Raw genomic sequence first — 12,005 nt, forward strand, 5'->3', positions numbered from 1 at the left:
GCTTTTCATGTCTGGTTACACATTAACAACACAGCGGTGTGTCCCCTTCAAACCCCAGAAGGCTTCAGGAAATGTAAAAGCCTAAATCACCGAATGTTAACCCGGCCAAGAACAAAACCTTTGGTATGGCTGGAGAAGAGCTCTGGAAATAGCAGAGTTTAAATTATAAGAATTCAGGTGATGTAAAGGTAGAAAGTGTAAATATACACATTCAGTGACATTTAACTGCGTAAACTTTATGTATTAATGTGTAAAACTGGTTTGGACGTTAAATGATATAGTTTATGAACAATTCAATATAGCAGCATAAATTTAATTTCTAGTGTCTTTTTCATGGGAGTTGAAAAACATCTCCGACATGTGAGGTTAGGGTCAGTATCGGTTTTCTGTAAAACATTTTAGGGTTTGAATAAAAATAATTTCTGAAGAATTTTTTAAGCTCTAAAACATTAGAATAGGTAGTGTCCTCATTCCAGCTTTATTTTCAGATAAAATTATCAATTGATCAAAGTCAAAGCACAAAAAGGCAAATTAGATTAAGTTCAATGAAGCCCAAAGTCAGTTCAGATTAAAAAACTGAAATATGATCTGAATGACTAAGAACTGTCCGGGATATCATACTTGAAATCATATACTCAAGAAAAAATAACCATTGCTACCTCACACTAAATCACATTTTCTTCTCTTTTATTATCTAATTTTATCTTATTTTATCTCAGACATGCAATCACTTGAGAAGTATGGCTGAACAACTGGAAAAACACCAGTGTTGTCATATCTCTTTTTCAGCTACATATGGTAGGCCAGGGGTTTTCAAAATTTTTTCACCCAGGGCACACCTAAGGTTAAGCCAGAATCTCAAGGCACACCATATTTAAATCGATAAAAAATAGACTTTCTAAAAATTATACAGTCAAGGTGGCCTATAAGGGGAGATAAAGGGGGGAGCTTTCTGGGGTCCAGCCCACTGGGGATCATGGAGATGGGGAAAGTGGGCTAAAGGTGGCAAAAATGGGTTAAAGGTGATGAAAAAACATGACAAAAATGGGCAAAAAAGTGGCTAAATAAAGTCAGGAATGGGCAAAAATATGTAAAGAGTGGCCAACCAATGGGTTGAAATTGTCCAAAACTTGTTGAAAGTGTCAAAATAGTGGCTAAAATGGGTTATAATATTCCTTAAAGGATTAACCATGTAAAAAGGTGGTAAAATTGGTTTAAAAGTGATAAGAAAAAAGGGAAAAAGTGGGCAAAAAAGCGGTCAAAGGCAAAAGTGGGCAAAAAGTGGCAAAAAGGTGGCCAAATAGATCACAAGTGGCAGAAAAGTGGCAAAAAGGGTTAAAGTTGCAACAAGGTGGTATTAAGAGGTTAGATGTGATGGAAAAAATGGCAAAAAATGGCCAAACAACAGCAAAATTGTGTGGAAAGTGGCAAAAAGGCAGCAAAAATGGGTTAAATGTGGCAAAAAGTTCCAAAAAAGTGGCAAAAATAGGTCAAAAGTTGCAACAAGAAGTAGCAAAAATGAAAAAAAAAGCAGCAAAATGTGTCAAAGGAATTTTGAAGAAATTTTAAAAAAGAAGTGGCGAAAGTTGGTAGAAAAATTGGTTAACTTGGTTAATTGAAATAATAATTTCAACACCAATTTCAACCCAATAATAGCTTGCCAACCCCTTCACCCAGCGTAGTGGTCTACGCTGGACTGTGCAGTAGCAGATGCCGACCCATACGCTATTAAACCCTGACTGGTTCGGTTTAGGCGTTTAAATCCGACTGCTTAGGTTTAGGCATTAAAATCCGACTGGTTAGATTTAGGCATTAAAATCTGACTGTTTAGATTTAGGCATTAAAATCCGACTGGTTAGATTTAGGGTCAGCCTGTCGGCAAGCGGATAGAGCTGAAATTTCGTCGCGGGTAATATTCGTCACGCCCCAGCGTAGAGGTCCGCTGGCTCGGGCAATATACGTCACGCCCCAGAGGAGAGGTTTCGCCCCAGCGTAGAGGTCTCCAATGGAATGCCCCAGCATCGAGGTTTGCCCGAGAGCTGCAGCCAGATGCCTCTCAACTGGGGAGGTCCCATTCTCTGGGTTTTTTTCCGAGGTCGAGCCAGATCAGTGGGCAGGCTTACAGTACTTGCCATAATGTTGTATTAATAACGTATTGTACAAGTTCCCACGGCACACCTAGACTTGCCTTAAGGCACACTAGTGTGCCTTGGCACACCGTTTGAGAACCACTGCGGTAGGCTATATTTTGATGTGAAAAAATATAGGGAGCTGTCCAAAATAAATGTAGAGTTAATGTGGGCTTAAATCTGGGCAATGAACATTGTGAAAACTTTTTGATTACATGTCTAAACAGAAATGTGAAATAATTTTGTTCAGTACTGTGAAGGGGTTTGAAAATAAGAGGTAGACAATTATTGGCCTGGTACATTAATGAGGTGGTATTCAGCATTTTTTTAGTTTGAACATAAAAAAAACCTGCCTGCAGACTACGTTTAAAAACCTGGTGACAAGCGACGTTTAAAAACCTGCCTACAGACTACGTTTGAAAACCTGCCAACAGACTATGTTTGAAAACCTGCCTACAGATGACGTTTGAAAACCTGCCTACAGACTACGTTTGAAAACCTGCCTACAGATTACGTTTGAAAACCTGCCTACAGACTACGTTTGAAAACCTGCCTACAGACTACATTTGAAAGCCTGCCAACAGACTACGTTTGAAAACCTGCCAACAGACTACGTTTGAAAACCTGCCTACAGACTACGTTTGAAAACCTGCCTACAGACTACATTTGAAAGCCTGCCTACAGATTACGTTTGAAAACCTGCCTACAGACTACGTTTGAAAACCTGCCTACAGACTACATTTGAAAGCCTGCCAACAGACTACGTTTGAAAACCTGCCTACAGACTACGTTTGAAAACCTGCCTACAGACTACATTTGAAAGCCTGCCAACAGACTACGTTTGAAAACCTGCCTGCAGACTACGTTTGAAAACCTGCCTACAGACGACGTTTGAAAACCTGCCTACAGACGACGTTTGAAAACCTGCCTACAGACGACGTTTGAAAACCTGCCGACAGACTACGTTTGAAAACCTGCCAACAGACTACGTTTGAAAACCTGCCGACAGACTACGTTTGAAAACCTGCCTACAGATTACGTTTGAAAACCTGCCTACAGACTACATTTGAAAGCCTGCCTACAGATTACGTTTGAAAACCTGCCTACAGACTACGTTTGAAAACCTGCCTACAGACTACATTTGAAAGCCTGCCAACAGACTACGTTTGAAAACCTGCCTACAGACTACGTTTGAAAACCTGCCTACAGACTACATTTGAAAGCCTGCCAACAGACTACGTTTGAAAACCTGCCTACAGACTACGTTTGAAAACCTGCCTACAGAGTACATTTGAAAGCCTGCCAACAGACTACGTTTGAAAACCTGCCTGCAGACTACGTTTGAAAACCTGCCTACAGACGACGTTTGAAAACCTGCCTACAGACGACGTTTGAAAACCTGCCTACAGACGACGTTTGAAAACCTGCCGACAGACTACGTTTGAAAACCTGCCAACAGACTACGTTTGAAAACCTGCCTACAGACTACGTTTGAAAACCTGCCTACAGACTACATTTGAAAGCCTGCCAACAGACTACGTTTGAAAACCTGCCTGCAGACTACGTTTGAAAACCTGCCAACAGACTACGTTTGAAAACCTGCCTACAGACGACGTTTGAAAACCTGCCTACAGACGACGTTTGAAAACCTGCCTACAGACGACGTTTGAAAACCTGCCAACAGACTACGTTTGAAAACCTGCCGACAGACTACGTTTGAAAACCTGCCGACAGACTACATTTGAAAACCTGCCTACAGACTACGTTTGAAAACCTGCCTGCAGACTACGTTTGAAAACCTGCCTACAGACGACGTTTGAAAACCTGCCTACAGACTACTTTTGAAAACGTGCCGACAGACTACGTTTGAAAACCTGCCGACAGACTACGTTTGAAAACCTGCCTACAGACTACGTTTGAAAACCTGCCTACAGACTACGTTTGAAAACCTGCCGACAGACTACGTTTGAAAACCTGCTGACAGACTACGTTTGAAAACCTGCCTACAGACTACATTTGAAAACCTGCCGACAGACTACGTTTGAAAACCTGCCGACAGACGACGTTTGAAAACCTGCCTACAGATGACGTTTGAAAGCAAACTGACAGACTACGTTCAAAACCTGCTGACAGACTACATTAAAAACCTTTTAGTTGTAATATCAAAGAATTTAACTCTAGTTTGAAACTAAATTAAGTGATATAGTCATACAATCATCATAATAGCACCAAAACGCCTTTACAAATAAATCTTTGTATTAAGCAGAAACAAAAAAGAAGTTTTAAAAACTCACCATAATTAACTCTTTACAGAATGGTTCAGGCAGATTTAAACCCACGTATGACTCAAGAGCTCAACGTGACTGAAAAGCTGAAATAAAAACAGTCAACGCCACAACTTGTGACATAAACCTGATCAACTTGTTTGGTTCCTCCTCTGATGTTACGTAAATATGAAGCACGCATGTTGAGCTTTCAGAGTGACGGGAGCCGCAGGTCTATGTTTACTGATTTACAGTGACTGGGGTCAGGTTACTCGTCTTACAGCGAGGAGTGTGTCAGTGGTCAAAATACAAAGAGCCTGGATGACAGAGTGTGATGTGAGAAACTAAACAGGCTAGACAATCAAAAGCTACAGTATTAAAAACAGTTATATGTTTATTCAGGCTTTTTGATTCATGGTGGAAAAATATAAGCTTTGTTAATATTTGATCAACTCTTTCACAGAAACAATCATAAAAATGTCTTATTGTAGTGATGCATAGATGCATTGGTTTCATTTCAGTATCAGCAAATATAAGCCCAAACACTGGCCTTCAGGGAAATGATGTAACCTGATTTGCCAGATAAACTGCTTCATATATACTGTGCATGGGATGTATTTCACATCCATCTATGCAACTTCCCCTAGTCTGTGTTTGGGAAGAGCAGAGCCTTTCAAAAAAAAGATTCTCAGAGTGATTGGACAAACGTTCTGTCACAATCATTTACTGGAATAACTCTAATCTGATTTCATGGTCAAATGTGGGAGAAAATGTTGCTATAGGAGGAGTGTAACACCAAAATAAGTAGTCAGCATCGGCTAAACCATAATATTGTAAAGTTTATACAGCATGGAGAAATTAATCTTTAAATATCAGTCATGCACAGTGTTAAATGTTTAAAAAAATGTAATGAGATAAAAATGATTCCACTGTTGAGTTTAAAAAAATCATTTTGTTTCTGTCAAAACATTTATGCAGGATTTCATGTCTGCAGGATGTTTCGACTGATTTGTTTACCCTGTAAAGTTTGTGACTTAAGAAAAGTGGCGCGGCAATTCACATTTTCCACTGTTAAAAAACACAAAGTTAGGTTTGGTAACTTGTGTTTCAACAGTAAACAGCTTGATAGTTCAGAGAGGGCTGTAAAGGTTGCAAACCCGCTGTGTTGAATATTCAACAGGCTGTTTTTCCCCTTATAAAAGCTCAGGCTGCAGCTTTAATGGAGGGAAAAAGCCTGCAGACAAACTGGGACATTGTTATTCAGAGCATCAGTTTGGGATCATGCACATGAAAACAGATCTGTACTCAGTAGAGCGAAGAGCACTTTATCATCTGTGCTTCATCGACATGATTGTGCACAGGTGTCTTTTTCAGGAGCATCTTTCTGAGAGTAGAAAAGACTACCAAAGCCCATTGTATTTAAACAGCCTACTTCTATTCTGTGTATAGACCAACAAGTGTCGATGTGTGTGTGCTGGCGTAATTGCAGAACAAGCAGCGGCTACTTGTCGTCTCAGCTCTGCATCTGGCCTTCATTAAGAAATGCCTTTGAAGCTTTGGAGGAGAGGCTGCTGTGCCGACTATGGAGAAGACATGACTCGTACGGCTGTAGTTCACTACTGTTTGGCAGTGTTAGCCATGGCACTGACCCCGGCTTGTGCTGTCCAACAGTTTGTTTCCCTTTGATGTCCTGGGTGAGCCTGCTGAGTTCAAGCCTAGAGATCTTTCCTCAAAGCTTTCCAATTATCCAGTGAGTAGGGAGGAACTTACAGGAATGAGAAGTTAACTGGGAGGATTTCTGCCCAGATCTTTTTATGAGTTTACTGTCCCAAGGTCAGGAGAAGAAAAGGAAACAAAAAGCTACACTTGGATAGCTTAAAGACTTCCCACCTTTAGAGATGAAAAATCTTCTGGGGACAAAAAGGTTGAATATAGGGCTGGGCAATATAATATATATGTAAATATATATATGTTCAAAATGGAACATAATATTCAAAGGTAGGCCTTTCTAGATCAGTGTTTAACCACCTGATAATATATTTTTTTAATTTTTTTATTTCTATAAAATAAGCCTTTTATTTATACATTAGGAGGGTTCCCTCTATGGACTCTGCTGGCTTGGATTTTTGTATCTTGCATGTCTCTGCAGTACCACAGAAGTAACCAAGTAACTGTTAAACAATTTTATATATCCAAGTGATTGAAAACTAATTTAGTTAAGCCTTCTAATAAATATTATTTTTCACTTTTTTCCAAGTTTGTTCTGCTCAAACTACTAAGCTAAATATTACACATCCTACCTTTAAATACTTTGCACTAGGGCTGAAACAACTCCTCAAATTATCCGAGTGATTTGATTAAAAAAATTACTCGAGGCAAATTATCTGCCTCGAGGCTTCGCATAAATCAGTCATGTATCCATATACGCCCACACTGTAAGCTTGGACATTGCGCTGTGAGTTGCAAGGCATGCTGTGTTTCGCACACCTATGCAGATTTCCAAGTTTACGCTCTGCCTGCATACCTCGCTGGTGTATGAGAGCGCTCAGTTTGTGTCTGCAGACTTCAGGGAATTTCATAAACTTCTCTGACATCTCGATTCCAGCGTATTTTTCAAAATGTTTTAGCATCTCCAATGATTTGATAAGACTTAAACTGATAATAAATTTGACACCAATTAAACCGAAACACGCTATTGCCACTCACAGACTGAGACAGAGACTAAATAGGTCAAAGTTCATCATCATACAGTCAAGATTCAACAGGTCATAGAAGCAGCTTTATCCCTTAAAATGTGTTCTCCATGTCAGTGGATGGTCTTTAGATGTCATATTTTTATGGTGGATGAACTCACAAACAAAAATGTGCAAAAATTAAAAGTGAACACCTTTTGAAAAATAGACCATATTCCTGTAATCTAAAGGTTCACCTTTCAGACATCATCAGACTGCTGTGTGAATGATGAAACCCTGTTCTTGCTAGAATGTGAAATAATACATTCATGCATTAAGTAGAGGATATTAAAATGAGAGGGGTCTAAGGAGCTCTAAGATTTCCACGTGAACGGAATTGGCCAATAAAAACAGAATCTACTATTTAGCGCGGAAATTGCGGAAACTGAATGAATATGACTGAGATGCTGTGTTTTTTTAGAAAGAGGAATGTACAGTGCTTAACAAATTTATTAGACCACCTGTCATATTTGTCTCAAAACCTATCCAGCACCATGAAGTGCTTTAATGCTGACTTTCATTTTCAGTGAGCTCTCCACGCTTTACCATTTTGAACAGGAATGAGGAATTTCAAACTGAATTCACCCAAATTTGAGCTGGCTCACTGGGCTTCTCTGAGAAGTCAGAAAGTAATCAAGCATAACATTCAACCACTAAAACTCATTTTTCTGGTCAGGAATTCAAGTAAATAACTATAATTTGACATATTAATCAAGAAATATTAATGTGCTTTACTATTTTTGCAGTTTTGTAAATCAGTAAATTAGAAAACTCATGGATAATAATAATAATTATATTTTAGCATTAAAAATATCATTTGGGTTAAAGAGCTTCTACATATTTGTGTATTAACCATTGCAGAAACATAAAAAATGATTTTGGTAATTACCAATGCTGTTAATTTAGGGCAGCTGTGGCATAAACCTTACTTTGGTTAGGGTTAGGGTGGTCTAATAAATTTGTTCAGCACTGTATATCTGAGGAATCAAACTGCATAGACTGTTACAGACTGTAATTAAAGAACATTTACAGGTTTACTTTTAACCGTTTAACTTTAATGTGACCTTCTTATTAAGTCACTATCACTCTGTGTTTGAGAGAACAGAAGGATTTCTTCATTTACATTATAAACATCAGTTAGGATGTGATAATACACATGGATGTGTCCTAAAATGTTAGAATTATCTGACTTCTACACTGGTTATGATTATTTTATATAAGGGTTATCTGAACTGTGGCTGTTTTTTTTAATAAATTTAAGGTTATATCTGTTTAACTAGTCAACATTTTATTCATTTACATAAACAGGACACTCTTTTTAATGGTAAAATTAGTGGAAAGGTTAAAAACAGAATTCCAAAAAATTAAACAGAATTTGACAAAAAATAAAACAGATTTTACAGGGCCCTAAAGGAGAGATTCACAGAGGGAGAAACGGGTGAGCTGTAGACAACGAAAATTTTCATTTTTATCAGTGCAAGAGGTCCCTTAAACCCCATCCAGATCCACATATCTCACTAACTCAAGTTAGACATTATGATGCTCCGGACCTTTGTTTTAATACATTTTCTCTGACTGGACCTCTTTGAATTTTAGTTGATTACCTCTGATGTAGAAGGAGACAATAAAGTCAGAGAATTTTAGCAAATACACTACTACCTGCAAGACGTTGAATATAATGCAGTTAATGGTTTTAAAAAATCTGCAAAAGCCAATGTCATGTTGCCGCCAGAGGGAAAAAAAAAACAAAACATTTCTATATTTTGTAAGTGAATGCATTTAATAGTGATGAGTAACTTTGTTAGTTAATATCTGCCAATATTGATATTATGCATCCTAGTAACTAATTATTTTGTAGGTGGCCATTAAGGAGAATCATAAATAAATAAATAAATAAATAAATACATACATACATACATAAATACATAAATACATACATACATACATACATATATATATAAGGCTGCATTTTTCAATCTGACCAAAACCCATTTACGCACGATAGTTTGAACACTGATTTGTACAGGTGTTTAACTCTTTAACTGGCATTGTAACCGGGCGGTTGACCTTTTGTCGCCACCATATTACTGTATTTAAAACTTTGAAAACAGATTTTTATCCTCATTCACCTCACTGACTAGTGTATGTAACACTGATTAAATTCAATGTGTGGTACTACTGTACATAAATATTATTGTCTGAAAACTGTGGAAACAAAACGATGTGATTCAGTGCTGCACAGCTCCTCGGAAATTTCGCAGTGTAAGAGCAAACATCCAGGTAAGAAAAAAAGAATTTCACATATCATTTCTAGACCCTCTGACAATCATATTTTAGTTGAAGAAAATACATTTGACGATAAAATATTTATATAGGATTCCTCAGAAAACTGGGTCAGCTACCCGGTTGAGAGTTGCCAGTTTTGGGTAAACAGCCTGTCAGGTTAGTGCCATTCATTTGAATGGTAAGCAATGTTTTTGAACCAATGGTCACAGCTAAAAAAAATGACAGTATATCATACAAATTTGATATTTATATTGTATGAATCATTACAATTCTACAATTTTACGCACACAGGCCTACTCTCTCTCCCGCTATCTCAATCATAGGCATAATGGACTACAAAAAGGAGCGCTTTGTTGCATACCACACCTTTGTTGCAGGTGCTTGACAGGGTCATAGAGTCACAATCTGTGGTCCAGAGAGCAAGTTAGGCAAGTGTGATGTGGAAATATGAACAGGAGTTTCTGTTTACAGTAAATGACTTAGCACTGTGGCTTGTACTTAATTTCAATGAAATTGCATTGTTGATTTTTTTAAGTATTCACGTTTAGGTCAAAAAATATATTTGTGAAATAAATGAAAGGTTATTTTAACAAATTCTACTGTGTGATGTTTTTATATGGAAAAAAAATTGTTGCAGAAATGAAAGAAATCTATACATGTCCACAACAACCCTAAACAGGCAAGTCAACCAGCTGGTTTACTTGCATATGTGCTTCCTGACTGAGTAATCTGAAAATTAAAACCTGAAATGTTGTTCAATTTTACCAACAAATAACTTCTGCAAATGTATTTCTTGGTGTGGAAGTCAAAGGGTTAACCTGACAAATGTTTGAGTCAGCTTCATTACAACCCTTATTAAAGCTAACTGCTTTTTAATATTTGGTCCCTCTCTTTTACTCTCCTCCTCTTAATAATGCATCAAACAGTAATGAGTAGAAACAGGGAACCCAAGTTAAAAAGAGGGGATGATCTGTTAATGTCAAAACTGTCTGGTACAAAATAACCACAGAAAGACCAGTGGTTTATGTCTGAATTTTGGGTGTCAGATTTTTAATTTGGCCTGAATGAAACCTGTATCTTGCTCAGACAAAGATGAGGAGAATTTAAACATGAGTAGTCAATAAAGCAAGAGAATGAGTCAGCTTTCAGTCCTTCCTGCAGCTCTATAATCACACATCAAGTTATTTCTGGAGCCATCACTTTCATGTCTTTGCTATTTTTCCTCTGGTGCAGCCACAGACCTCATGCACGACAGTAAACATCTGACTAACACTTGGCTCAATACTGAATTCAAAAAGGCGATACATACCAACACTGTTATTATGTTCATTCCTCTGTCGGACTTTAGCGGTTTTCTGAAAGTGATAAAATAAGAAATTGGCAGAATTTCAGTTTACTGAAAAAATGCTTGAAAATGGATCCTTTTTAGTTTAAGATGGGTGCAAACTTTGGAGCATAAAAGCAGGATTTAAAATTGCACCGAGCAAATGTTTGGACCATCTGTGAGACACATGGAGAAATATCTAAATCTGTCAGATCAAAATCAAAATATATCTGAAACATCTCAGGTTCAGATGCCTCAATGTGAAGCAATAAGTGTGGCTGTTTGCCAAATATTCATATTTTTCATAGTTTAATTTAAGTGTGTGCTATAAAACCAGTAACTAAATAATGAAAATATTTAAATCACAACACACAGACCCATAAATTCACTGTAATCAGCACAGAGAGCTCACTTTCTGCTGTTAGAGCCAAGGACATGCCTTAAGAACTTAATATGTGCAAGTGCTTTAAATTAGAAGAGGCTAAAAATACCAGAACAAGCAGCATCAATGGAGAAAGGGAGTGCATTTAGGTCTGTATAAAAATACACATGAACAATGAACACTGCTGTCAGCCTTGTCATTGGTATCACACTGATATCTGTTGAGGAGGGCACACATTACAAAGGTGTCTTTAAGCTGTGCCTCTATTTTAGGACTGTTTTATCTTGACAGCTGCTCTCCAGAGATTCAGTGTCCCTCAGAGAGATTTGGTGCAGCTGAAAATAGCAGCTCTGCAGGTGTACATTCAACTTTGAAGGCAACAATAAAATAATAAAAATCAGTATCTCTCACATGGCTGGTTTCTAAGCATCTTTGCACGAGGTATCTGAAAATGTGGTTAAGATTACCCTGACATATGATTTATTCTGTTGGACCACAGCCTTGTAAGGCTGGTGGAATAAAAATTTGGCACTCTCACCTATGATTTAGTGCTGTCAGACTTACTGTTCCTCAAAATCAACTGCTTCAGGAGACATTTTGAAGAGCTGCAAGAAAACATTTTTGCCAAGTTCCAGGCTCCACACGGTTGTGTCATCTTTTATTAGATTTAGGTTTCAGGTTGTTTCAGGTAATAACACTTGATTTGTTGGCAGAGAGCAAAACAAGTGCAATTTATACCTTAAGCTGTTTATATGGATGGCATCCTGAGGCCTTTTTCAATATATCTCATCACTACAACATCCTAAAATGAGCTGTTCACTGCCATGTTTAGTTCAGGAAATGTTGAATTTCTCAGATATGCAATGATAACTTTTCAATCATTATTAC

The 12,005-nt window shown here is 37.7% G+C and overlaps 1 protein-coding gene across 2 annotated transcripts in view; it reads right to left on the bottom strand.

Annotated features, from left to right (window-relative positions):
* kank1a (KN motif and ankyrin repeat domains 1a) overlaps positions 1-12,005 on the bottom strand; it is a 76,750-nt gene that overhangs the window by 41,844 nt on the left and 22,901 nt on the right. The window lies entirely within an intron of this gene.

The sequence above is a fragment of the Cheilinus undulatus genome, linkage group 5 (assembly GCF_018320785.1).
Source record: "Cheilinus undulatus linkage group 5, ASM1832078v1, whole genome shotgun sequence".
In the NCBI taxonomy this organism is placed as follows: domain Eukaryota; kingdom Metazoa; phylum Chordata; class Actinopteri; order Labriformes; family Labridae; genus Cheilinus; species Cheilinus undulatus.